The sequence below is a fragment of the Diceros bicornis genome, chromosome X (assembly GCF_020826845.1).
Source record: "Diceros bicornis minor isolate mBicDic1 chromosome X, mDicBic1.mat.cur, whole genome shotgun sequence".
In the NCBI taxonomy this organism is placed as follows: Eukaryota; Metazoa; Chordata; class Mammalia; order Perissodactyla; family Rhinocerotidae; genus Diceros; species Diceros bicornis.
Genome location: NC_080781.1, coordinates 35,215,067 through 35,242,757, shown reverse-complemented (window position 1 = coordinate 35,242,757; position 27,691 = coordinate 35,215,067).

The following is a 27,691-nucleotide window of genomic DNA, read 5'->3' as shown; positions in this document are numbered from 1 at the left end:
CAGCCCTAGGGTCTGCTACAATCAGGTAGGGAGTAGAGGGGAAAAGTTTTCAACTAGCTGTGAAAGGGAAAGGAGAGAAATAGAGCATTGCCCAACAGCAGTTGGAGTCCTGCTGGGTGCGAGGCCCCGTGTGAGGGGGCAGGGTGAAAGTGGGGCTGATGGGAGTAATTGCCAAAGTCCCTATTTACACAAAAGGCCCCCCGCACAGCCCTGGAAAAAGTTGAAGATGTGGCCTCTATCAGATGCCACTACAACCTTGCATGATGGAATGATCAAATTCCAGAGCATCCGCTGGCCTGACCACCACGTGTGACTAACACCCAGGGTTCAGTCGCGGGAAAAAGAAATCACTCCAGCGATTTTAAACAGAAAGGGATTTAATTCAGGGCATTGTGTATTTGCAAAATTGTTGTAAGGACGGGAGGATCAGGTCTTGGGCTGGTCCTCCAGAAGTGACTCTCAGAATGACACCACAGAACTACTGGCCTGCCGAGAGGAACCATTCTACCTCTACCTTAACCAGGAAGGTGGGCAGTTAGAAGGCTCTCTGGGGACTGGTGGCTTGAAGAGCACGCTGCTTTAGCCGTGATCCAGGGGTCAGGAAGACTCTCATGCTGTTGCACCAACTGCCAGTTGACGCTTGTGAGGCTAGTGTTGGGTGCCGTGAAACGGCTGCGGAAACTCACTGGCCTTACATCCACACTTGTCAATGACACATGGCCTCTGCCTCACTCCCACCCTCTGAGTCATCCACAAGGGCATCTAACTGGAAGAATCCAAATCATGCTCAAGCCTAGCTTTCCAGGCTCTACAGGGCAGAAAGACACAGAGAAGGAGGGTGGAATGGATGTAGAGAGAGCAAATCCTCCATATCCAGTACAACATTCTAGTAACTTTTCCTGATCCCAAGGCTGCTTTGAAGAGCTCTTTTGCACTTCAGATCACAAAAAGCATTGGTGAGTGATTCTTTTTTTTTTTTTTAATTTTTACTTTTAACTGGTAAAAAAAAACACATATCATAAAGTTTACTATCTTAAGCATTTTTAAGTGTACAGTTTAGTACTGTTAAGTATATTCACGTGATTATGCAATAGATCTCCAGGACATTTCATCTTGCAAAACTGAAACTCCATCCCTATTAAACAACAATTCCCCATTTGCTCTCCTCCCAGCCCCTGGCAACCACCATTCTCCTTTCTGCTTCTATGAATTTGACTACTCTAGATACCTCAAATAAGCGGAGTCGTGCAGTATTTGTCTTTTTGTGACTGATTTATTTCTGGTGAATGATTCTTTTAAGAAACTCAGGCTATCAAAATTTGCAATGAACAAATAGGACCCCCAATTATATTACACATCTTTGTTGTAATGAGCCGAAGCAGACACATTCCACAATCTCAACAGCATAGCTGTAATGCAGCAGCCCAAAGGCAGCCCTTTAAGCAGATTTTATAATGATATGTCTTTTTTTTTTTTTTTTTTGTAACCTGGGATGGGCATGGAGCTCTCAAAATGAGTGGTCAGGGAAGCCTTCCCTTTGGCAGAGAGAATACTATTCCAGCACACTTCCTATAGTAGGCAGGATTCTGAGACGGCCTCCAGGGGCCTACACTCTGTAGAATCCCCTCCTCTTGAGTGTGGGAGGGACTTATGAATATGATGGCATAACACTCTTGGGATTAGGTTATGTGGATTGCGCAGTCGACTTTAGAAAGGGAGATTATTCTGGGTGGGCCTGACCTAATCAGGTGAGCCCTTAAAAGGGACGGGACACCTCCTAACGAGAAGGATCCAACAAATGAAAGACATGTGGGGTCTGGGAGAGTCTCCATTCATGGCTTTGAAGGTGGTGGGGGCCGTGTGCCAAGGCCCTGAAATTGGTCTCTAGGAGCTGAGTGACCACTGGCCAACAGCCATTAAGAAAATGGGCGCCTCAGTCCTACAACTACAAGGAACCAAATCCTGCCAACAACTGAATGAGCGTGAAAGGGGACACTGAGCTCCAGGCAACATTGCAGGCCTGGCCAACACCTTGATTTTAGCCTTGTGAGAACCTGAGCTGAGAGTCCAGCCATGCTGGGCCCCAACTTCTGACCTACAGAAGTATGAGCTAATAAATGGCTGCTATTTTCAGCTGCTAAATGTGTACTAATCTGTTATATAGCCATAGAGAACTAATACATCTCGATTCTAGCATTGGTTCTGCCTCCAGTTTACTGTGTGACCCAGGGTATGTTACTTACCGTCTCTGAGCTGCAGATTCCACAGTTAATGGAAACAATAACTCATTTCCTGCCTGCAGGATTAATGTGAAAATCAAATTAGTTAATATATGTGAAAGTACTTGGAAGGTTATAAAGTGATTTATAAGTGGGAAGTTTATTATTGTCATATTAAAAATAAATGTTCAACTTTGACCACAGGAAATGATTAAGAATCAACCAACCCAGGGCTTTGGAGTTCAACAATCAGGAGTTAAAATCCTGGTTCTGCCACTTATTAGCCATCTTTTAACTGGGTTATTTAATCTCTTTAAGAGTTAGTGTCCTGGGAATACAAATATGTACCTCATAAGGTGGTTGTGAGCCCCAAATAGCATAGTGCCTTGCGTAGAATAAGGGCTTAATATGAAATACTAAAAGTCATAGGTGTTCCAGGCCTGGAGGGCAGCCCGTCCAGATCGGGACAGATCAGAAGGCGCCGGGAGAGAGATTTTCCCACAAGATGAAATCGATCGAATACTTGACATGTCTGAATGTCTTCAGGGGAGATTCAGACATCTGGCCAAGTTCACAGTTGTGTTACTGATAAGGACGTAGAAAACTAAGAAAACCAAAAGCCAAATGACTATGAACTCCAGGGGAGGGATTGTGCAAGAAAAAAATATAATAACCATAATTCACTATGTGGATCAGCTGTATAAAATATTTAAAAAACATTTAAACATTTAATAAGATAAACACTGAATAGTGATCCAATCAAAAGTACAATATAACTATATTGGGAGCATGGGAGGAGAGAAGGGGAGGAGGAGAAATAAAAAAAATTTAAATAAAAAAGAATGGATTAATGGATTAAGTATTATGCTCTAATTTGATCATCATAAGTGAAAGATATCTTAGCCCAATAAAGATCTTAACTTGTAAAACAAAGAGTGATAATGATATATATGTGTGTGTGTGTGTGTGTGTGTGTGTGTGTGTGTGTGTATTTTTTGCTGAAGAAGATTTGCCCAGAGCTAACATCTGTGCCAATCTTCCTCTTTTTGTATATGGGTTGCCACCACAGCATGGTTGATGAGTGGTGTGGGTCCATGCCTGGGATCCGAACCTGGGCCGCCGAAGTGGAGCATGCCAAACTTAACCACTAGGCCATGGGGCTGGGCCTGTGATAATAATATTTTAAGACAGCAGCAACCGTAGGATTTGGGGCGAGTTCAGAGTCATCTGGACAGGGTAATATTTCCCTGTCAGAGGGAGAGCTACAGGGTTCTAGAAGGCATAGAACTTTCTAGCAAGTGAAAAAATTCCTATGTATTTTACTTTGGGGAGGTAAAAAAAAAATAGTAGTAAATAAATGTGAAGGCATCTGCCTGTGTCGAATCTGTGGCAGTGTTCAGAAGGAGTGCATTTGACATCATTCATTCCTCAAGCTCACCAGATCCAATGCTGAACACACCCACATCCAGCTGACATTATGGCTGAGGGCCTATAACAAAATGGGGGCTTATCAGTCCTGGGTTAGTTGATTCTAAATCATTTCCTGTGGTCAAAGTTGGAGGTTTATTTATGACAATAGTAAACTTTCCATTTATAAGCTGCTTTATAACCTTCCAAGTGCTTTCACTTACACTAATTAATTTGATTTTCACATTAATCCTGCAGGCAGGAAGTGAGTTATTGTTTCCATTAACTGTGGAAGCTGAAGCTCAGAGAGGTTAAGTGACATACCCTGGGTCACACAGTAAACTGGAGGCAAGACCAACGTTAGAACCAGGCAACCAAGGTGTATTAGCTTTCTATGAATATATAACAGAGTACCACAAACTTAGCAGCTGAAAATAATAGTTGTTTATTAGCTCACAGTTCTCTAGGTCAGAAGTCAGGGCTTTCTCTCCCAATACTATCCTAACGTATAATTTACATGAGGGAAAGAGCACAGATCTTAAGTGGATAGCTCAATTACTTTTTATATGTGTATATACCTATGATCTGCACTCAGATCAAGATATGGAACATTTCTGTCACCCTTAGAGAGTTCTCATGTGTCCCTCTCCAGTCAGCACCACCCCCCTTCATCTCCCAGAGGTAACTGTGATTGTAACTTTCACTACTGTAGATAGTTTTGCCTGTTTTTTTGGGTTTTTTTGGTGAGGAAGATTGTCACTGAGCTAATATCTGTGCCGATCTTCCTCTATTTTGTATGTGGGACGCCACCACAGCATGGCTTGATGAGCGGTGTGTCGGTCCGCTCCCAGGATCTGAACTCTCAAACCCTGGGCCGCCAAGGTGGAGTGCATGAACTTAACCACTACACCACCAGGCCAGCCCCCTGTTGTGCCTGTTTTTAAGCTTCATATAAATGGAAGCGTGTAGTATTTACCCTTATATGTCTGGCTTCTTGGCAGAATGTCTGTGTGATTCAGCCATGTGTTGTGTGTAGCCATGCACTGTTCTTTTATATCCCGTTGTGTGACTATCCATTCTACGGTGGATGGACATTTGGGCTGTTTGAAGCCTGTGCTCTTAACCACTAAGCTACGTCAGCGATAAATATCCTCCTCCTGTTGACTGGCTTTGCTTGGACTTCACTTTAGCAAGGCCGGTAGGCTTGCTGGAGTGGATTCATCATCAGAGACCAGGTGAGGGCCTTGGGGCTTCTCGGGGAGCGGGCCCTGGACCATACTGGCCAAGGCAAGAGGCCAAACACCTTTGCCCACCCGTGACAGGAGAGCCCAGCAGCATCTGAAGGCTGGCTCACCTTCCAGGGCAGCAATAGCTTTCCCCTGAGGCGCATTGTTTCCAAATCTCCATGGAGACCTGAGAGCCGCCATAGTTCCCCGGGAAGTCCCTGAGCTTCCACCGATCAAGTATTCAGGGTTAGGAGGGGTTGTCTGGCCTCAAAAGCCATTTGTAAAGCTAACAAACAAATCACAAGGCAAATTGAGTCCAGTCTGTTTCTGGGTGAACCCAGCAACAGTTTTATTGTGGGCTTAAGGGTGGGATTGCTAAGGTGCAGGCCCGTGGGGTCACCCGCACAAAGCCTGGGGAAGTTTTATGGGCCCTTGGTGGACTTGCATGCCTGCTACAATGAACAGGCCCAACAAAGGGGTCCTTTAAAGAAGAGAAGTTTTATGGCCTTCAACAGCAAGCTGGGGCTTGTTCTCCGGCTTTGGGGAGGAGGCAAGGGAGAGGGTGATTTACAGCAGCTGGGGCACCTCCCCTCCTGTGAACTTCTCTGGGTTAAAACATACATCTGGTGGTCTCCAGAAGCCTGCAGGCTGGTCTACAGTGAGCAGCTGGGGGTGACAGCTTACAGCCGCGAAGATGATTAAAAGCCTGGAAAACGGGACTGATGGGCACTCTTTAAAAGAACTTGGATTATTCGGCCTGGAGAAGTGAAGATTAATACCCATGTTCAAGTATAGAAGGGGCTCTTACACAGAAGATGTTGGTCAGCTATTCTCCATTTCTCAGAAAAAGAAAAAAATTGTAAGATGATGAAGTGGTTTTTAAATTCCAGCAGGAGGGATTGAAGGTTGAGAATAAAAATCAAAGGTCTGACATTGAGAATTGAACATTAGACTGTGTTACCATGGAGGCTGCCGGAACCTTTTCTGCAGAGTTGTGCAGACAGACCGGAAGTGCCTAAAGATCAAGAAGAGACGGGATGACTTCTCAGGTAGCTTTATTTCTGCACTGTTGTCTTAGTGTGGGTTCCCCGAGAAGCAGACCCTGAGACAAGGATGTGGGTGCAAGTAGTTCACTTGGGAAGAGGGCCCCAGAAGCACAGTGATGGACTGGGGAAGTGAGACAGGGCAGGGAGGAAGGACAGTCAAGGGTGAGCTAAACAGAGGGTGACCTCTGTGGGCAACTGGGGTGCAATTACACTGGAGACTCCCTGGGAGATGATGTGGAGCAGAATTTTTCTCCCAGATGAGCAAGGAAACTGGGGTACTTAGCCATCAACTCCCACCACTCTTTGGTTGAGGCTCATTCTTTTTCCAAAGAGTCCTACGGCCATTTACTTGGGTAACAGAGCTGTAGAAAAATGAGACTATGCAGACTTTTCAAGGATTGTTGGTACAAACATTGATACCTGGGACACAAAACTCCACCATGGGCCCCCTATTAGAATGGGAAGCATGTGAGGGCCAGGTAATAAAGGGAGTCCTGGCTCAGGACTGACTGGTGGTGGTTCCTGTGGGTCCATGAACCTACCTGGTGATCATTTCTCTGGTCCCTGAATGTCTAATTGGAATGGACATACTTAGTGGTTAGCGGAACCCTCATCCATATTGGTTCCTTGGCCTGTGGGGTAAGGGCTACCACAATGAAGAAGATGAGGTGGAAGCCTCTGAAATGCTCCCCTCACACACCAAGTCAAGAGAGTGAATCATGAGCAGTATCACATCCAGGGCGGGTGGCAGAGATTAGGGCCACCCTCACTGGTGTGAAGAATGCAGTGTTGGTGGTCCCCAGCATATCCCCATTTAATTTGCCAGTTTGGCCCCTTAAAGAACTGGAGGGACTGTGGTGAATGAGAGTGGATCAGTTAATCAAGCAGCAGCCCCAATCAAGCTGCTTTGCTCAGTGTAGTCTCTTTGCCTCCAGCACATGGTTTGTGGCCATGGATTTGGCAAATACATTCTTTTCCATCTCTATGGTTTGCATTTGTGTGGGATGGACAATGGTAGGCATGGATGGTCTTGCTCCAAGGCTATGTTAACTTTCCTACCCTCTCTCATAACATAATCTGAAGGGCTCTGGACTATCTGGACATTCTGAAAAACATCACATGGAGGTACCATGTTGATGGTGTCACATTAATTGGACCAGATGAGCAAGAACTGTTGGAGGTCTTGATAAGACACATGAGCTTCAGAGAGTGAGAGATAAACTCTATGAAAATGAGGACCCTATCACCTCAGTGAAGGTTTGAGGGACCCAGTGGGCTGGGGCATGCTGGGACACCCCCTACAAAGTAAAAGACAACTTATTGCATTTCATCCCACCACTAAGACAGGATTGCCATGTTTGGTAAGCCTCCTCAGGGTCTTGGGGTAGCATGTTCTGCACTCAGGGATGCCCGTTAACTGGGTGATACAGAAGGCTGCCAGCTTTGAATGGGGCCCAGAGCAGGAAAGAACTCTGCAGCAAGTCCAGGCTGTGGTGCCAGGAGCCCTGGGGCTTGGGCTATATGACCTGATATTTGAGATCAGTATTTTGGGAAAAGATGTTGGATGGAGTTTATGGCAAGCCCCCCAAAAAGAATCACAATTGTAGATTCTAGAGCAAGCTTCTGGAGCAAGGCCATGCCATGCTATTCAGAAAGCAGCTCCCTACATGCTACTGAGCCCTGATAGAGATGGGATATTAAGTGACTATGTGACCAGAACTGCCCATCGTGAGCTGGGACTGTAAGACCTTCCAAATCATAAGTTTGGGCAGGCCCAGTAGCAATCCACTGTATGGTGAGAATGGTACTCCTGGGTTGGATACAAGTAGGACCGCAGAGCACAGGTAAGCTGCACAAACAGGTGGCCTAGATGCCCATGTCATCCACCCCTGTTGCACCAGCATCTTTCCCGCAGCTGATCTCAAATGGCCACATTTGGGGAGGGGTTCTTTATGACCAAGTGATGGATAAGGGAAAAGGCTGAGCTTGAGTCACAGATGGGTCAACTTGGCACGTTGACGTAAGACAAAAATGGATTGCTCCCACACTACAGCCCCACTCAGGGATGGCCCTGAAAGACAGAAGTGAGGAGAGGTCCTCTCGATGGGCAGAGATCTAGACGATGCACCTGATAATTTGCCTTGTGCAGAAAGAGAAGTGGCCTGAAGGAAGAAAATACATAGACTCCTAGGCAGTGGCAAATGGCCAGGCTGGTTGGTCAGAGTCCAGGAAGGAGAAAGACTAGAAGATCAGGGACAAACAGATCTGGGGAAGAGGCATGTGGAGGGACCCATGGGGGTATGCAAAAAGTATGAAGATCTTTGTATCCCACATGAATATCCACCAGAGAGCATCTACCACAGGAGAGGCACTAAACAACCCGTAGACAAAATGACTTTGCCAGTTGACATCAGCCATCCTCTGTAATTGGCCACCCCAATGCTGGCACAATGGCATAATAGGTGCATGAATGAAGTAGTCGTTAGGGCAGTGATGGAGGTTATTCATGGGCCCAACCACATGGGTTCTGTCTCACTAAGGCTGAGCTAGCTACTGGCACTGTTGAATGTCCAATCTGTCATTATCAGAGACCGATGCTAAACTCTCAATATGGCACCATTCCTCAAGGAAACCAGTTGTCCACTTGGTAGCAAATTGATTTCCACCCTGGAAAGGGCAATGATTCATCTTGACTGGGATCAACACATATTTACATATGAGTTTACCTTTTCTGTCCACTGGGCCTCAGCCAGCATCACTACCTGAGGGCTTACAGCACAGTTGATTCACTAATGTGGATTCTCACATAACATCACCTCAACAGAGGGACCCTCTTTATAGCAAATGAGGCATGACAGTGGGAACATGACCACAGGATGCTCTGGTCTATCACATACTGCACCACCCAGGAGTCGTCGGCATGATAAAGCAGAGAAATGGCCTGTTAATGGTGCCGCTGATGCACCAGCTTGGAGATAATATTCTGTAAGGATGGGATGCCATCCTCCAGGACATTGTACATACACTAAATCAACAATGTTCATATGGTGCTGTAGCCCCAATAGTGGGATACATGGATCCGGGAACCAAGAGGTAGAGAAATAGGAGTGGCCCAATTAGTATCAATCCCTTGGTCCACTTGGGGAATTTGTGATTTTAGTCCCCAAAATGTGAATCTACATCTCTTCTTTCTCAGAAGAGGAATGCTTACATTAGGGGATTACAGTAAGGTTTTCATGAAACTTTAAGATTCAGTGGCCTCCCAGTCTCCTTGGGCTCTTTATGCCAAGTGCCCAGCAGGCAGAGAAAGGAGTCACTATCCCGGCAGCAGTAATGGACCTCTGATCATTAGAAGGAGATAGAGCTGCTGCTACACAACTAGGGCAGTGAGGAGTCTGGCTCCCAAATGATCCACTGAGGAATCTCTTGGTGCTCTTTTGCCCAGTGTTAATGGTAAATGGGACAAGTACAGCAGTCACAGCCTAAGAAGGCCAGGGTAACCTAGGGTTCAGACCTTTCAGGGATAAGGGTCTTTATCACCTCACCAGGAAAGGCAACTAGAGAATAGGGGAGCTAGTGGAGGGGAATCTATAAAAGGTGGCGGTGGAGGAGTATCTATTATGGTTTCAAAATCAACTGCAGCAGCAGCAGCAGGGACTATAGTCCTCCCACTAACCCTTCTCTTTGAACTTTCCCAGAAAACAAGACTCCAGAATCCTGGACAAGCTCTTCCCAAGTGGAGTAAACCCATTATAAGAAGCAAGTGAATGAAGTGGTGCAAGGGGTGGACTGTATAGATGCTGTCGTATTCTGCCCAGATCCCTCTTCAGGGCCGACCTATCCAGCCCCCAGCTGCTGATGGCTCACAGCTATGTCCTTATTGGGCATCGTCCTCAGGTACAGTGAACTTCCTCCCCTAAGGTTACGCTCCTTCCCAAGGGAAGTATGCAGCTGATGACTGGATCACAGAGACCTAGTTTGTGAAACAGAGGTTAACGAAGGTCTCAGGTCCAAGAACTCCTTCCCTTCCAGTCCTTACAGTTTACTTCTTGTTATTACTATTGCCAACCATGCGAGCAAGGACAGAGGGAGTGCTGCAGCTGAATTAAGAAGAGAGAAATCCCAGTGGTATCGTGGTTAAGTTCTCATGCTCCGCTTTGGTGGCCCAGAGTTGGTGAGTTTGGATCCTGGGTGCCACCACTCATCAAGCCATACTGTGGCAGTGTCCCGCATACAAAATAAAGGAAGATTGGCACAGATGTTAGCTCAAGGACAATCTTCCTCAAGCAAAAAAGAAGATTGGCAACAGATGTTAGCTCAGGGCCAATCTTCCTCACCAAAAAAAAAAAAAAAAGAAGAGAGAAAGTCAGTGTCAGGCCAGGAGGCCATAGGCTTAACCTATCTGTCCTGGAAATCTTGGTAAGGAAACTCAGCAGGCAGGGCTGCCTACATAGTTTGTGGGACTCAGTGCAGAATGAAAATGCAAGGCCCCTTGTTCAAAAAGCAGGAAAAAAGTACTGTTAAAGTTACTAAAGTATAAAGCTTTTTCCTTTAAAAATGTTTTATTACTTGTAAAACACAATAGGAGTAAGTGATATGCAAATGACAACAGAAACTTACAAATTGCAAAACAATATTTCTGGTGTCATGGGTTTATGTAGTACAATAAATAATACTTTATTAACATGGTGTCTTGGTTGATCATATTTTTCTGGCTTACATTTCTGCAAATTCATTTATTAGGTCATCAAAATTTATACTTTAGCAACTTCATTTTTTTCTTTTTTCTTTTTGCTGAGGAAGATTCACCCTGAGCTAACATCTATGCCAATCTTCCTCTGTTTTGCATGTGGGTCACCATCACAGCATGGCTGCTGATGAGTGGTGTAGGTCTGAATCTGGGCCGCTGAAGTGGAGCACACTGAACTTAACCACTAGGCTGTGGGGCTGGCCCAGCAGCTTTCATTTTTAATTGATATAAATTGAAAGTGACATCAGCAAAGGCAAGATTACAGATAACTGATAATTTTTAATTTTGAAAAGGATCTTTCTACTGATGCAACTGTTACTGGACGTGTTAAGAGTATTTTTATAGGTTGTGACAACATTAAGATACATTTCTGATGAGCGGCTGGCTCAGTGGCATAGTGGTTAAGTTCACGTGCTCTGCTTTTGCGGCCTGAGGTTTGTGCGTTCGGATCCTGGGCACGGACCTACACACTGCTCATCGAGCCATGCTGTGGCAGTGTCCCACACACAAAGTAGAGGAAGATCGGCACAGATGTTAGCTCAGGGACAATCTTCCTTGGGCAAAAAGAGGAAGATTGGCAACAGATGTTAGCTGAGGGCCAATCTTCTTCACCAAAAAAAAAAAAAAAGATAAATTACTGATGAATTATTTCAAAATATGTTTTGAAATTCAAAAATTTCAGTGTATCTAGAGCTGATGAGTATAGAGTTACATTTTTTCTAAAAAAATGTAACTCTATACAAATCGGTTTCATGCAAGTCTGAATTCAATTTTAAATATAGATTTATACAAAGACATTTTAGTATTTTCTCTGATATTTCCTGTAGCTTGTGGCGGTCACAGAAGAAATCGAAAGTGGCTTCATGATTTATATATAATTCAAACTGCCCATTTATGTATTTTATTATTGTATCTTCAATTACAAGGAAAAATTAATTTAAAAATTGTCTTTGTTAATAATTGGCTCATATGAAGCTTCCTACGAAAATAGTATTGTTTTCTGTTGAATTTGATGATCTTTAAATTTCATTTCTATTTCTAAGCCTGTGAGTATTGGTCATGCAATGTTGCAGTGGCTTTCAAAACCCGAGATGCTAAACTCTGAAAGACTCTAACAATTCCCTGATATGCTTTATTGCAACATCATGTGTATGCTTTTATTTTTTAATAATTTATCGACAAAGCTTACTGTCTGAGCTCTGGCAGTTCCTGTCCAGGCCGGAGAGTTACTATTTGTGCAGACACCACAGGGATGGGGTCCATGCGTTGACAGGCATAGCTGGCTTCCCACTGTGGGTCCCAGCGCTAACCCCAGGCAGAGCCGCCCCTCTCTCTTCTGCTGGAGCTGCTACTTCTGCTGCTGCCACAGCTGTCACCACCACCAATCTGGGCCGGGGGGCTTTGTGGAGCCCAGGACTACCCCGAGGCATGCATGTGTGCCTGGGGTTGCTAGGGAATCGTTTGGGCTGTGCTGTCTGCAGAGCCCGAGTTGCCACCCAGTGTTATCTGTGCTGCTCACAAACATGCTCCGTTGTCCCATCAGATGTCATTTATGCAACACAAGTTCAAAGATAAAATCATTAAGAATTTCAAGATGGAGACAACAGAGCATTAAACCGAGCATTAAACCAAGCATCGGGCCCTTCTGAGAGCGGGTCCTGTGCTACTGCCTACGGTGTCCTGATCCGCAGGCTTCAGGCTGTACCTCCTGACCAACTCACTGGTCAACTGGTGCAAAACTGCATGTCTTCGTTTGAGTCCCCCTCAGAGGGAAAGACCCTGAGGCAACGATGTAGGTGCAGGTTGTTATTTGGGAGGCGATCACAGGAAGCACAGTGATGGAGTTGGGGAAGTGAGAAAGGGAAGTGGGGAAAGCCAATTAAGGTCTGTTGATGGGTGGATTACCGCATGGGCCACTGGGGCGCAGTGCTACCGGAAGTCCTCTGAGGGACTATGTAGAAGAAACCAGAAGCATCCTTCTACTGAGAGGCCAGGAAGCTGGGGTATTTATCCTTCAACTCCCATTCCTCACTGGCTGAAGGTTGCTCCTGCACTCCTGGAGCATTAACACCCAGCCTGCCCCCCAACTCCCCAACCCAACCCAAGTATGCCCCCTGGGCCGGAGAATGCCTCTGGCAGAAAGACACAGGAAGCTGTAGGCAACTGTCCACAGATGACCGCCTAGGTGGAGCTCAGGGAGATGGTTGTGGCTAGACCAGCCCCACTGCCTTTTCTGTCACCTCTCCCATGCCTGCCCCCCTCCACACACACACACACACACACACACACACGCACACACACACTCACACAAACCGCGTGGGCCTTTTCATTTATCCTGAATACTATAATTAGCGCTTAATTTACTCCTTACATTAGTATTGCAAATGCCTCCAACAACTTTTTTTTCTTGCTTTATTTATACTAGTGAAAAGGCACTTAGAAGCAAATTATGCTTGCCTCCATATATCTCTCTACCTGTTTATCTCTGTGTTTATGGGGTGCCTATCACCATGGTATCTGGGCATTTAGACAGCCCCATTAAATGAAATTCATGACCTAAGAGAGGAAGGAAACCACAGTCCTCCTCCAGTCCCGTGCAGAAGGTGCTTGGTAGCACACCAGGGCTCGGCTCAGGGAGACTCGCCCACCGGAGCCTCTTGTTTTCTAACTCAAGAAGAGGAACATTTTTGGCAAAGAAGTGAATCCCCTCCTGGAGCGAGGCATGGAGAGCTTGCAAACTAATTTGGAAGATCTATCGGAGGGTGGGTCTCAATATGTTGGGCATTTAAAATTTGAAATGATTTCAATTTCATTGCTCTCCAAATATCAAATTGAGCCCATTTTTCACAAATGTGGCTATGCGCTCTGAGCAGCTTCCACAGGAAGATTCTGGATGTTAACTCCTTCTTTTTCACCTTGCAGTTGCAGAGGGTGCCACGCTCAAGCAGCGCTGAGTAGCTCTTTGTGTTTTAAGGCCCCAGCTCCCTGCCACCATCTGGGCACGGTGAGGGAGGCCTCTGGCCCTCACTGCTGGTCGCTGCCGGACCCCCTGCCCTGACCCTTTCTTCCAGCCTCAGCCTTCTGCCCTCAGGCCTCCCTCTGAGTTTATGGCCTGGCCTTGCCCCTCAGACAATAGTGACGCCATGACTCTCCTTCACTACAGCTGGGATTCTGTCTCACGGCCGCTGTGGGCCATCCTGACCAAACAGCCTGTCAACCCAGGACTCTCAGGGTCCCCCATTGCAGGCATTTCTCCCAGGGGACCTCGTGCAGACCCAGATAGAAGAATCCAAATACCATTATGGGTGAGGAAATACAGATAAAGAAACCCTTGCCTTTTAAAATGACGTAGGTAGTACATGTCAACTATATATATATATATATATATATATTTTTTTTTTTGGCTGAGGAAGATTCACCCTGAGCTAACATCCATTGCCAATCGTCCTCTTTTTGCTTGAGGAAGACTGTCCCTGAGCTAACATCTGTGCCAGTCTTCCTCTATTTTGTAGAGGGATGCCGCCACAGCATGGCTGACAAGTGGAGTATGTCTGTGCCTGGGATCCGAACCCATGAACCCAGGCCTCCAAAGTGGAACACGTGGAACTTTAACCACTCGGCCATGGGGCCAGCCTCTTAACTATATTTAAAAAAAAAAAAAAAAACACAAACCAACCACATAGATGAGCAACATGGTGAAAATTGAAATCATCCAAAGTCCCACCTACCCAGAGCTAGCCATTGTTTTTTTTTTTTTTTTTCAGGGAAAGATTCTCCCTGAGCTAACATCTGTTGCCAATCTTCCTCTTTTTTTTCCCCTCCCCAAAGCCCCAGTACATAGTTGTATATCCTAGTTCTAAGTCCTTCTAGTTCTTCTGTGTGAGCCACCACCATGGCATGGCGACTGACAGACGGGTGGTGTGCTTCCGTGCCTAGGAACCAAATGTGGCCGCCAAAGCAGAGTGTGCTGGACTTTAACCACTAGGCCATTAGGGCTGGCTCTAGTCATTGTTAACACATGACGGTGTACATCTCATCAAGCTTTCACTCTGCAAATATATACATATAAACATATTTATTTAAACAAAATTAGGATATGCCATATGAACTAATTCAGAAACTGCTTTATTCGCTTAACAATGGATCGTATTTTCCTAAATAAAAATAGGTCGACATTGAGTCTTTTAATGGCTACCCAGTATTCTGTTGTGTGAAAACGTTATCATTTATTAAGTGTACCTCCTACGATTCATTTAGGTCGTTGGCAGGTTTTCACTATTATAAACTACAAGGTGATGAGCTCACCTGTGTCAGGTATTCTACTGCGACCACTTTTAACAATCGCTGGGTCAATCTGAAGACTTTTGACCCATGGCCAAATGACCCTCCAGAAAGCTTGTGCGGATTCCCCTTCCTGCAGGGGGTGAAGGGAAGAGGGCACGGGCAGCAGGCAGACTTCCAGTGTCCTTTCTGTCCTCTAGTCCTTGTATCCCCTTCCTGAAGACCTCCGCAGGTGGCCCTGCAAGTCAGACCACCCCAGGCAACATGGAGATGGCTGCCTGAGGTGCTCCCCTCCTCCTGGCCCCCAGCCCTGCCACTTGCCTGTCTGGGCTGCTGGCCTGTGAAGGGTCCCTACTGCCATGGTGGAGCATGGCCAAGGCTTTGGGCATGTGAGGCCAAGATTGGGGATGGGCTTGGTAGGGGGGCTCCCTCTGTGACCAGACACAGGGGAGGTCACCTGGGACAGCTCCTTCCTGGGGCTCTGCAAATCCCTTCCTGCCTCCGCTCTGTTCCTGTGATTCGCTGCCAGAACCCCCTGCCCCTACCCCTGCATGACCCCAGTGCTAAAGCCACTTCCTCCACGGAGCCTTCTCTGATTCCACACAGAAGGGGTCCCTCTGGTCTGTGGCTCAGGAACCCCTTTTCACAGACACTGGTGCAGCTGTCTTATTCCTGCTTCTAGGCTGAGCTGTCTCTTAAGGCAACAACTGCATTTCATTTACCAGAGGCAAGCGTCACTGTGTACCATGTAGTTTCCAAGCCCCAGCTCTCCAAGGGGCCACATTGCAGACTCACTGGGCAGAGAGGAGGTGGGTGTCTGACCAGAGAAGGAAGGAGGAGAGAGAAAGAGCAGTTCTAAGGTCCATCTGGAACCTTCTATGTTCCCATCATACCACACACAGGGCTTGCCCCAGCTAAGGCAGAGTTTCTAGGGCTCTAGGGAGCCCAGACTTTACAGTGAGCATGGCTGCTGTGATATTGTGATTTATAATAAGAAATATATATTTGGTCTTTGACCCATTCCTGGCACAGAGCAACTGAAACCCTTGCAATTTCCTGTGATAACGGTGATAAAGGTGTCTTTTGTTGTGTTAACGAGGTGACTTTTGGAAAGCCCTTAGGTAACCTAAGGATGGGGGCTGGTTGCCAGGGGAACCAACCATGTGATTAGTGGGTTGGAACTTTCAGTCCCACTCCCTGACCTCCGGGGAGGGGGGAGGGGAGATGGGCTGGAGGTTGAATTAATCGTCAATGGCCCGTGATTTAATCAATCTCGCCTATGTGATGAAGCCTCCGTAAAAACCCAAAAGGATGGGGTTGGGAGAGCTTCTGGGTTGGTGAACACGTGGAGATTCAGGAAGAGTGGTGTGCCCAGAGAGGACGTGGAAGCTCCTTGCCCTTTCCCCATATCTTGCCCTGTCCATCTCTTCCATCTGGCTGTTCCTGAGTCATATCCTTTTATAATAGACCGATAATCTAGTGAGTAAAATGTTTCTGAGTTCTGTGAGCTGCTCTAGCAAATTAATCGAACCCAAGGAAGAAGGGAATTGTGCGAATAGCTGTCGGTCACAAGCACAGATAACAACTTGGGCTTATGAGTGGCGTCTGAAGTGGGTGGAGGGACAGTCTTGTGGGACTGAGCCCTTAACCTGTGGAATCTGATGCTATCTCCAGGTAGATAGTGTCAGAATTGAGTTGAATTGTAGGACACCTGGCTGGTATCTGGAGCATTGCTTGTTGTTGGTGTGGGGGAACCCCCCACCACAAACACACATTGGAAGTGGGTTCAGGAACCCCAAATAGCTGCCATTCTCAGTGACTCTGGGACTACAAGGAGAGCTTCTGAGATAAGAGACCGAGCATCCACCAGCCCGTTGGAGCCCAAGGGCTGGTGTGGTGCTGATGTCAGAGCCGTGATGATACTAGTTATTACAACTATCACCACTGCTATTACAACTCTGACTAGTATTACTACTGAGCCTTTGCACCAAGAGAGGAATGTGGAAGAGCTGCAGTTCCCAAGCCCTAACTGCTGTGGCCCGAGGCCCCAAGGAGCACCTTGGTTCCATCTCAGGCAGTGGCTCAGGAATCCCCTTTTCACAGACATTGGGTGTCTCATCTATGCTTCTAGGCTATGATCTCTTTAAAGACCAGAATTGCATCTTATTTACCAAAGGCAAGGATCGTGTCTTATTTGACCTTTTATTCCAACAAATGGAGCACAGTGACTGGCTAACGGTAAACGTTCCATGAATTATCTGCACTGCCGTGACTTGACTGCTTACCCCCTGTCCTACCTCCTGTGGTCCACACAACAGCAGAGTCGGGAAGCTACGCCTATGACTATCCTCACTTGACAATTGAGGAAGCTGAGGCTTAGAGAGGGTAAGTCACTTGCCCAGGGTCCACAGCAGTGAGTGGCAGAACCGAGACTTCCACCTGGTTATGCCCGATCCCAACACTTGTGTTCTCAACCACTGTATGAGTTTCCCATCGCTGCTGTAACAAATTATCACAAATCTAGTGACTTAAAACAATACACATTTGTCATCTTACAGTTCTGGAGGTCAAAAGTCCGAAATGAGTCTGCATCAACACCTTGATTGTTGGCAGAGCTGATTCCTTTTGCAGGCTCCAAGGGAGAATCTATTCTTTGCTCCTTCCAGCTTCTAGAGGCTGCCAGTATTCCTTGGCTCGTGGCTGCATTACTCCAACCTCTGCTTCTGTGGTCGCATGACCTTCTCCTCCTGCTACTCTGACCTCCTGCCTCCCTCTTGAAAGGACCCTTGTGGTTACATCAGGCCCACTCAGATAAGCCAAGATGATCTCCCCATCTCAAGATCCTTAACTTCATCATATCTGCAAAGTCCCTTTTGCCACATAAGGTACCACTTGCAAGTTCTGAGAATTCGGATGCTGATGTCTTTGGGGAGCCCATTATTTGGTCTACTACAGCCACTTTCTGCACTGTCTCCCTTATAAATGATGTTGGAATGAATTAATGAAGGAATGAGTGGTATGGAACAGTGCACCCTTAGTTTAGGTGCTCCCAAAAGCAGACGAGGACTTGTGTGCAGGTGGTTTACTTGGAAGTGATCCCAGGGAGCCCCAGTAGGCCAGTGAGGGAAGTGAGACAGGGAAGGGGAAAAAGCCGATAAAGATATATACATGAGCTTGTTGTCTCTGTGGGCAACGGGACTCAATCCAGTTGGGGACCCTCTTAGGAACTGTTTTGAACACATCTCAGCATCACCCCACTGAGGGCAGCTGTATTTGTATCCTAGGGCTGCCATACCGAAGTACCACAAACTGGGAGCTTACAACAGAAATGTATTGCCTCACAGTTCTGGAGGCTGGAAGTCTGAAATCAAAGTGTCAGCAGGGCCGCTTCCTTCTGGTGACTTTGAGGAAGAATGTGTTCGAGGCCTCTCTTCTAGCTTCTGGTGACTGTTGACAATCCTTGGTGTTCCTTGGCTTATAGACACATCATTTCAATCTCTGTCTCTGTCTTCGTGTGACCTTCTCCACTGTGTGTCTTCTCCCCTTCTCTTCTCTTGTAAGGACACTTGTCATTGGATTTACAGTCCACTTAGACATTCCATGATGATCTTGTAGGGGAGGAAGAACTATTACTCTACCCTCTAGGTTCATCTGCCTGGTCTAGGAATTAAATTGACATGAGACAGACTAACAGGATGTCGGAGGAAGAGGGAGAATCTCCCTCTGCCCTTTTCCTTAAGGTTCTTATGGCTGGCCAAATAATCAACAAGACAGGTTAGCAGGAGAAAATAATACCAAGTTTAATAACATGTATACATGGGAGAAACTCAGAAATGAGCAACTCGTCCCTCTGTCTAAGCTGCTTGCTTAAGTATTGCAGCTAAAGGCAAGGAACATGTTGGGGGTGGGTAGTGGTGTGGGACTTCAGAGGCCAAGAAGACAATTCTTTTCAGGGTCATCTATAGATAATGTGGTCAGGGAGAGACAGAGTTTTTGATAAAAGGGGCTTGGTGCCTTTCCTATTGTAACCTCTATTCTACATTATCTTTACAGCCATCATGATAATAACTCCTTCCTGAAACAGATCTTTTGTTTTAGATTCTTTAGGCAGTTTGGGAAGGGAAACTCAAATATTCTTCCTGAGTTCTCTGAGTCCTTATTGTCTTCAGCTCGAAATAATCTGCATACCAGAGTGGTGCCTCCTGGGGTAGCTTGCCCTGAGCACCATCAAGGAGGAAATCAAACAAATTTAATAACATGTATACATGGGAGAAACCCAGGGAAACTGAATAACTCACCAAAATGGCTGAAGCCACCACATTAAATACCATCTTTAGTTAAAGAGAAAGGAGGATGTTGGGGGAAGTAGTTTTGGAATTTCAAAGGGGAGGAAGGCAATTTACATGGAGATGGAAAAGCAAATGTTTGATAAACAAATGTTTTCCACACCTTGCAAAGACAATGAGAGTGGAGAGGACTTTGATTAAAAGGCCCTTGTTAGGTTCTTCCCTGTCTATCACACCTAGTGCATATTATACTATAGTTATCGTACGATGATAGCTCCTTCCTGGAACAGGCCTTCTATCTTAAATTCTTTTAGGCAATTAGGGGGAAGGTCAAACTTTCTTTCAGAGTCTTTTGTTCTTAAAAATAATCAAGCCAAAGAGACATATTTTGGGGTGGCAAGTTCTGATCTCCCACAATCTTATCTCGAGATCCTTAATTTGATTATGTCTATAAAGACCCTTTTTCTAAATAAGGTCACATTCACAGGTTCCAGGTAGACATATCTTTTGGGGGCCACCATTCAACCCACTGCAGATGTGAGGCTAAAGTATTTATCTACAGACTCTCATTCCTCACTGGCTGGGGTTCCCACTGATAGTGTCAAACCCTAGCACTGGGCCTTTCCCTCTACCCACCAAGCTCCCATGCATCCGCACAAAGCCCCAGGCAGGGAAGCAGAGAGGGAGAGGCAGGCACTTGAGGTGGGAAGCAGTCAGCAGGCTCAGGCACTGTCCACTGAGGCTGTGGGTGAACCTAGAGATGGGCCCAGGGCTCACGGCCGGAGGCCTCATACAAGGATGTGCAGAATCTGCCTCAGAGAGATGGATAGAGAGAGCCTTCCTGCGCCCCAACATTTCCTTCCCCTCCCTCCCTCGCCCCGCTCCTTAGGTTCCCTGGCCTCGCCTCAGCCTCTGGAATAGATGAATCAGCAGGAAAAACTCTTGTCTGCCCAGAAAGCCAGAGAAAGATTGAGACCCAGGGTGTTTCACTGCCCCTCCCACACAAGCAGGCCCTGGAGTTTGGCTTCGAAGCAGCCCAGCCGATGAGGCTGTACATCTTTTTGAGCGGGCCAAGCAGAAAGAGGGGCGGGGTGGGGCGGGGGTAGGGGGAGAAGTAATTAGTTTGATGAATCTTCTTTTTAAGTCGTTCTCTACATGGGGCTCTCAGGGCGTTAGAGGCTTGGTGATGCGTTCCCTAAGTTTTATGAATCCTTAAACACAGGCCATTTTTCAAAAGAGAGAGGTGAAAGTAATCATCTGTCTGCACAAGCCCTGGGTGTCCCTGGGCTGGAACAAGGACACCTGATGAGGTCCCCAGGCCAGAGAGGGTTTTGGAGAGTCAGGATGAGGCTTAAGTCTTCTTGCTGCCCACCTTGCTGCCAGAAGGGATGTGCATTCAAGATCCATCTACGCACTCGACAAGGCTCTTCTACATAGCCGCCTGGTGCTCGGATCTGGCACTGGGGGTGTAAGTCCAACAGGACCCCATCCTGCATAAGCCCACAGCCTGCTCAGCGATGTGGCTTGGGGAAGATTGTCAGTAGACTCTTCTCGCTAGGCTAGGTGGCACTTCCTGCCACACTGCCGTGGTAGATCGCAAAATTGGCCCCAAATTCTTCTCTGTCCTTTGGTAATGCCCTCCCAGGCTGACCTTGGACTCAGTCATTGACTTGCTTTGGCAAGTCTCAAACATAAGGTAAGCCAAGGCCTAAAAAGCGCTTACACGGTGCTTGTCTGCTTGCTGCTCTTGGAATCTTCGGCCACCACGAGAACAAGCGCAGGCCAATCTGTGGGAAGATGAGAGCCACGGCCCAGCTAGCCCTTTGCTCCAGCAGACAGCCAGCCTCCAGAAGCAGAGCTTCCTGGCTGACCACGGGGTGTAGGCCAGGGATGGGAGGCAGTCAATAAAGGAAATGCCATTGAGCAGGTCTGCACTGGGGGCACTTGGAGCGCAATCCTACCGGGGAGCACTGGAGGACAGTGAGGACCTCATGCCTCAGAGTTATCCCCCCAGGGGTACAGGGGCCACCTAGTTACCCCCCGCTCCCTTCAGTCCTTGACTGAGGACTGCTCCCAGGGGCCGGTCAACTCACCACTAGCCTAACCCAGCCCAAGTTTCCTACTGTAGACGCGTGAGCCAAACAGATGGTGGTTGTTTTAAGCCTCAAACCTAAGTTTTGAGGTGCTTTGTTACACAACAAAAGTTAACTGACACACTGTCTTAGCTTTTGGTGGCCCCCATGAGGAGCCCCCACCTGAGCTCCTGGTGGGACTACCTGTGGTTTTTTGTCAGGCTGATTCCCAGCCTAGAACGGTTCCTGATTTTGACCCTAATGCTCTGCCGGCAAAACTAGGTTCACTTTCTACTCCCTTTGGGAGGTTTTTGATGATGGGACTAATGAATGGAACTCAAAAAGCGTTGATCTTCTTGTTTCTAATTTGAGGTCAGGCCCCAGATTGTAAGTTCGTTTTAATGGATGGGGAGGCCTCGCTGGGGGTTGAGTTTAATGCAAGCAAATAGAGCAGACCCCCTGCCCTGGGAGGTAGCCTGGTACTAGGCCAGGGCACAGGCTGGGTGGCTTCCCCTCCTGCTGGGCTAATGGACGTTATCCTCGAGATGGCCCAACCTGGCATGTTCTAGACTCCATCTCTACTCTCCACCCACTGCCAGCCTGAAAAACACAGGGTGCTCCCCCACTGCAGCCATCTAATAGGAGGAAACCTGGAATAGTTGAATCTAGAAAAAATGGCCCCTTCTATCCTCACTCATGATGAGACACTAGCATCTATGATCCTAAAAGCAATGGCTCCTTTGCCTCCCTTTCTCTCAATGACCAGGATCTATCTCTTTCCCTTTGACTTTTTGGCCATCCACAGAACTGCCAGCCTCCAGAATGTCCATTTTTAGGCTGAAGCCAAATTGGTAATAAAAGCCATGGGTCCTTGTTGAGCAAGGCTGACCTGCCCATTGGATAAGGCCAGATGCGTACCTGGCACCATTTATTTGCCTGTGCTGAAGCCACAGCCACTGGCCAGTAACAGGGACAGGGAGTGGCCCTGGCCATGTCTGATGGGCAGACACGTTTACCTCTGAGTGTCCTATGAGGAAGTTCTGACCCGGTTGGCGAGCACTGGCCTGGAGCCCGGAGCATCGGCCCTGCCCAGAAGAGGCCTGGCCCAGAGCCTTGTTCTCACCTTTCCCCTGCATGGAGAGAGCCCCTGACCCAGGGGAGAGCACCGGCCACTGCCACGGGGCCTCCAGGTCACGTTTTAGGGGAAAGGCCCTCACTTTGGATCCCCCCCCCGAGCTGTGTGATTGGAGGAGAAATGGCAGAAGCCAGCATGGAGCCTAACTCCCGACGAGCTCTTGGGGGCTGAGAGGGCGGGAGGCGTGGGTAGAAGGGATGGTACAGACCTTCACCCGGACAGAGGCCAATTCCTGTTGAAGAGGTCACATCCCCAGGGCTGCCCTTTAAGACCTTTCCTGCCTGATCAGATCACAGAAACCAGCAGAAAAAGTGAGTATGTGTGGGTGAATGAACATGTGTGTGGGTGAGTGTGTGCCTGTGTGTATGTGAGAACATGTTGTGTATGTGGGGAATGTGTGTGTATTTGTGTATACTTGTGTATGCACATGTGTGCCCATCTATGCTGTGAAATCTCTGGTGCCAAGGGAAGACTAATTTGGGGCCACAGTCAGAACTCTCTAGGCCTAGGAACTAGAGTGAAGTCTGGAGCGCAGAGTCCTTGAGAATCATTCAGCAATTCTATTTCCCCATCGAGTCACAAGCAAGGGCTGCTGCTTCCTTCTGATCACCTCCCCTTTGTCCTTCCCACTCTCATCTTTGCCACGTTACTGTTGGTCAGGGCTGGGAGAGCCCAAGTGCCAGCAACTCCATTGCCTGTTTACAGAGCACCTAGCCCGTGCCAGGCTCAGTGACTCTTGGCCCATGGCCACGTGCCCTTCCCATGTTTCCTGGGGTTCCCTCCCAAGCACTCCACTTGCACTCACCTCCTGGGTGAAGGGGCTGCCTTCAGGGGACCCAAATAAAGCAAGTGACTTATCTAGTTGATGAGCTGGGGCAAAGAACCCAGGCCCAGGGTGCTTAGCCCCTTCTGGGTCCCCTTTGGGAGACAACTCGCCCATAAAAAGCATATCATCTCAGCTCCCTGTGGTCTTCAGTTCTGCCTGTAGCTGAGGGGGTCAGATCAATGCCGGGGAAAGTGTCAGCAAGACAATTGTTGTGGGGCTGGCCCCGTGGCTTAGCGGTTAAGTGTGCGCGCTCCGCTGCTGGCCGCCCGGGTTCGGATCCCGGGCGCGCACTGATGCACCGCTTCTCCGGCCATGCTGAGGCCGCGTCCCGCATACAGCAACTAGAAGGATGTGCAGCTATGACATACAACTATCTACTGGGGCTTTGGGGGAAAAAATAAATAAATAAATAAAATTATTAAAAAAAAAAAAAAGACAATTGTTGTGACAGATCCTGAGCCACGTCTGCGAATATAGCCTTCTCTGTAATGAAGGGCATTTTGGACTTCTATGTCTATTTCTCATTGGGTCAGGAGGAGAAGAAAGGAGTGTTACTAATTGACCCTCCCAAAATCCCAACATTTATCACTGTATTCCCAGAACTGAAAAGTGCCAGAAGTATAATAGTAATTCATTAGTATTTGTTGAATGCAAAAAAGTGACAGAGCAAGATTCAAACCCAGGTCTGTCCTCCTCCAAGGCCGCGCCACTTTTCTCGCAACCCTGTCCAAGAGGTGAGGGCTGGAGAGAGACAGAGCTCCTGAGGAGCAGTGGAACAGCCCCGGATGCCTGGCTCTCCTGCCCTTCTGCAGAGAGCACGTTCTCCGTGGGCCACAGCCCAGGGGCGAGGTTGGGCAGCCCTGCCCGGGGGGAAGCCAGGGCCTGGCCGGGAACGTCCCTGCGCATTATCCTGCCAGCCTCATCTAATCACAGCCCAGTGTGTTTTGACTGAGAAGCTCTACCTGCCTCTCGGGATTGATGTGAAGATTAATGCCTGTTTAGCAAATTACAGCTTCCCCAGCACCTCCTGCTCCTGGGAGAGAAGGAGCCTTGGAAACAGAAAATAAAAACAAACCTCACGGCTCTGTGTCAAGGCTTGGCCACAGCACTAACAGCTGGGCCCAACTCGCCGGAGTGTGGAGGCTTAGCAAAGTGGGATGAGGCTTGGGGCCCACCACAGCGAAAGCTGAGGGGATGCCAAGCCCACCCTTGGGCTCTGGGGCACACAGGGCCGTTCTGGAAAGACAGCCAAGGGCAGCTTGAGGCCGGGGCCTGTCTCCTCTACAGGCCAAAACGGGGGCGAGAGAGGAGTCCTGTCCACACAGAGGATGGAACCGTCTGCCCCTCTCCGAGGCTGTTTCTGCCGTTCTGCAAGGCAGGATAGGCTGATCCCATTCTTTTCTTCTCAGGAACTCAGGATTATGGCGACTTTTGCTCAATTTGAGGCTCTTGAGAAATGGATGTAGAGATTGTGGCGAGGAAATGCTCAGCTGATCATGTGTGAACGAAGAGCCGAGAGAGAAGGCCGGGAGGCAGGTCTGAAGGGAGAGGACCTGCAGCAGGCGCAGATGTCCCCGGCACTCCCAGTTGCTGTGTGTGCCGGTGGAGTGACTGTGAGCTCCGCTGACCTCCGCGGGAGGGCTTGCTCACGGCTTGCACGCGGGCCAGGCTCGCAGCTGGAGACACAGGAGTTAGAAGAGAATTACTCGGGCAGGCGTGGTGAACCCGTGGCCCCACTTTCTTGATAATGCTTCCTTCCCTTCCCCGTCTCACCTCCCCTACTCCACTGTGCTTCCTCCCAAAAAAAACCAGTTATGCTCAAGTTTTGGTCTCAGAGTCTGCTGCTGAGGGAGCCCAAACTAGGTCAGAATTGAAAGCAAGGATTTGAGGAAGCGAAGGAAGGGAGAGTCTGGAAAACACTCCAGGAGGAGCGTAAACAAACGTGGTGGCTACCACTTACACAGAAGAAAAAAGGTATTATGTTCAGGTCCATCAGTCTCCTTTTTTTTTTTTTTTAAACTCCCCACTCCACGCTCTCTCCCTTATGAACAGTCTCTTTCCAGAACAGCAACAATGTGCTAACAGAACTTACCCATCTGTGAGTGAAAAGATTTCGTGGTGACTGGAGGCCTCCAGGGTGGGCCCACCCAACTCCGCCCTGCCCAGCCCAGCCCAGCCCAGCAAGTGTCTCTGGTTGCCATGTGCTACTGGTCCCCCTGGACTGGGCCTGGGGCGGGCTTGGCGCCCAGCAGGCTGCAGAGACAGAGCCTCGCTCCCTCCACCCCTCCACCCTCTCATAGACAAAGTCAGCATCTGGAATCCTCAGATTCCTTATGCGAGAGGGGCCCTCCCCGGATGTGTGGTCCTTGGCCATCTGGAGGACAGATTTGAAGGGGCCACCATCAGGATTGGCTGTGGTTGGTTTGGAGGACTTTTGATTGCTTTACTTTATTTCCTGTCCTGGCCTCCTCTGACAGCTCTGTTTCTGAGGTCGCCCAGAGAAGAAATGAAAAACCTGAGGCCGGAAACACAACCCACTGATTCTGCAAATAAGAAGCTTGTACCCCGTGGCTCTCTCGATAAGAGGGCGCTTTGAGGGAGCCAGTCTGCGCTAGGGGAGGAGCAAGGAGAAGCTCGTGGACCCCAGGGAACACTCAGAAGAGTGTGGCCCCAGGCAACTCAGTCTCACACCCAGCGTTCCCCAGAGGCGTCTCCATTCCACCTCCCCACCACAGCGACAGCCCAGAAAGTGAGGAGGTGTGAGAGAAGGAGCCTGGGAGGCGCTCCCTGGAGGGGTCCTGTGTGGTGAGGTGGAAAGGGCCATGGAGTAGGAGAGAGGGATGGCGCGAAGGTGACGCTTATGTGTGCCAGGGCTATCCCATATGCCATCTCATGTAACTCGCACATTAACCCTGTGAATGGGATCTGACTGTTGTCTGAGTCATTCAACCAAAGCCAACAAAGCCAAGAGGTGAAGAAGCCAGGTCTTGAACCCACGCCTCTCTGGCTTCTGAGTCCATGTCCGTGCTTTTCATACAAAACCTCACACTGCCCCTCTAGGGGCCTGAAGAGCTGGAAAGCAGGTCCTGTCATGGACCCCAGGTGAGCTGCAAGTTGCCTCGCATCTCAGAAGCTCAGTGTCCTCGTCTGTAAAGGAGGGCAGGCAGGACTCTCCCAAGTCTTCCTCTGCCAATCCTGGCCGTGTGGAGGCTTCTGTGGGCTAGCAGAGAAGGGACCCGTAGTGGGCCAGAGACGCAGGCCCCGAGTGTGGGCCGGGCATTACTTCCAGGGCCTCGAGGTGGTTGGTTTCTGATGGATCAGCCTGTTCCTTTTTAGAGTCCAGCTCCCCGCCTACACAATTCCCAGAAGCATCTCTATCAACCGTCTATGAGGCTGACTCTGTCAGGCCACTTCTGGGCGCACGGTTGTTCCAGTTCTTTTTCTGCATAAAAAAATACCGCAATCTTGAGTGGCTTAAAACAACTGTTTTATTATATTTTACAATTTTATAGATCAGGAATTCAGGCAGGATCGCACTGTACAACTCTTCTGCTCCTCGAGGCATTGAGGGAGGTCTCTCAGCAGTATTCAGCTGGCAGATGGATTGTTCTGGAGGCTTCACTCACATATTTAGAATCTTGGCAGGGATGGCTGGCAGGCTGGGCTCAGTTAGCACTGTCTTCCAGAGCAGTCTTTCCAGCATGTCGTCTCAGAGTAGTTGGATTTCCCACACAATGACCCGGGGCTCCATAAGCGAGTGTTCCAGAGAAGCAGGAGGAAGATGCCTGGCCTTTGATGACCAGAGAGCCTCAGAGGTTACATTGAGCGCTTCAGTCATCCTCTTTGGGCTGAAGCAGGCACAAGCCCACCCAGATTCAAGCGGAGAGGCCAAAACCCCCACCTCTCATTGGAAGGAGTGTCAAAAAATTAAGGCCATGTTTTAAAGGCGTCATAATGGCCCAGCTGTCTAACTTTGCCCTCAAGCCTCCATGCCCCCACCTCCTCTACCATGCTTCTCTCCTGCCCCCAGCCACACTCCCACCAGCAAGGCAGCCAATGCTCACCTCTTCTCAGGAATGATCTGAAACACTCGTTCATCATAAGTGTCAGAGTCTTCACATGTTACTCCCCTAAGGGGCATTTTCACTTGAAAACTGTGGCCCAAGAATGGCGTGGCATAACCAAAGGAATGCATTGCTAATGGTGGAATTTCAGGCATTTACCACAGGCCAGTAGGGGATATATTTTTCAGCCAAGGGACTTTCCTGCTACAGACAGCTGGCTGTTCAGGCCACCCTGAGCCTGTAAACACCAGACTGTGGCCACTGGTGCTCTAAAATCAGCCTGGACAGTAGATCCCACACAGTGGTTCCCCAGCCATCACTGAGCATCAGTACCCAGACCATGCAGAAGGGGAGGAGGTGATGTTTCTGGGCCACACTG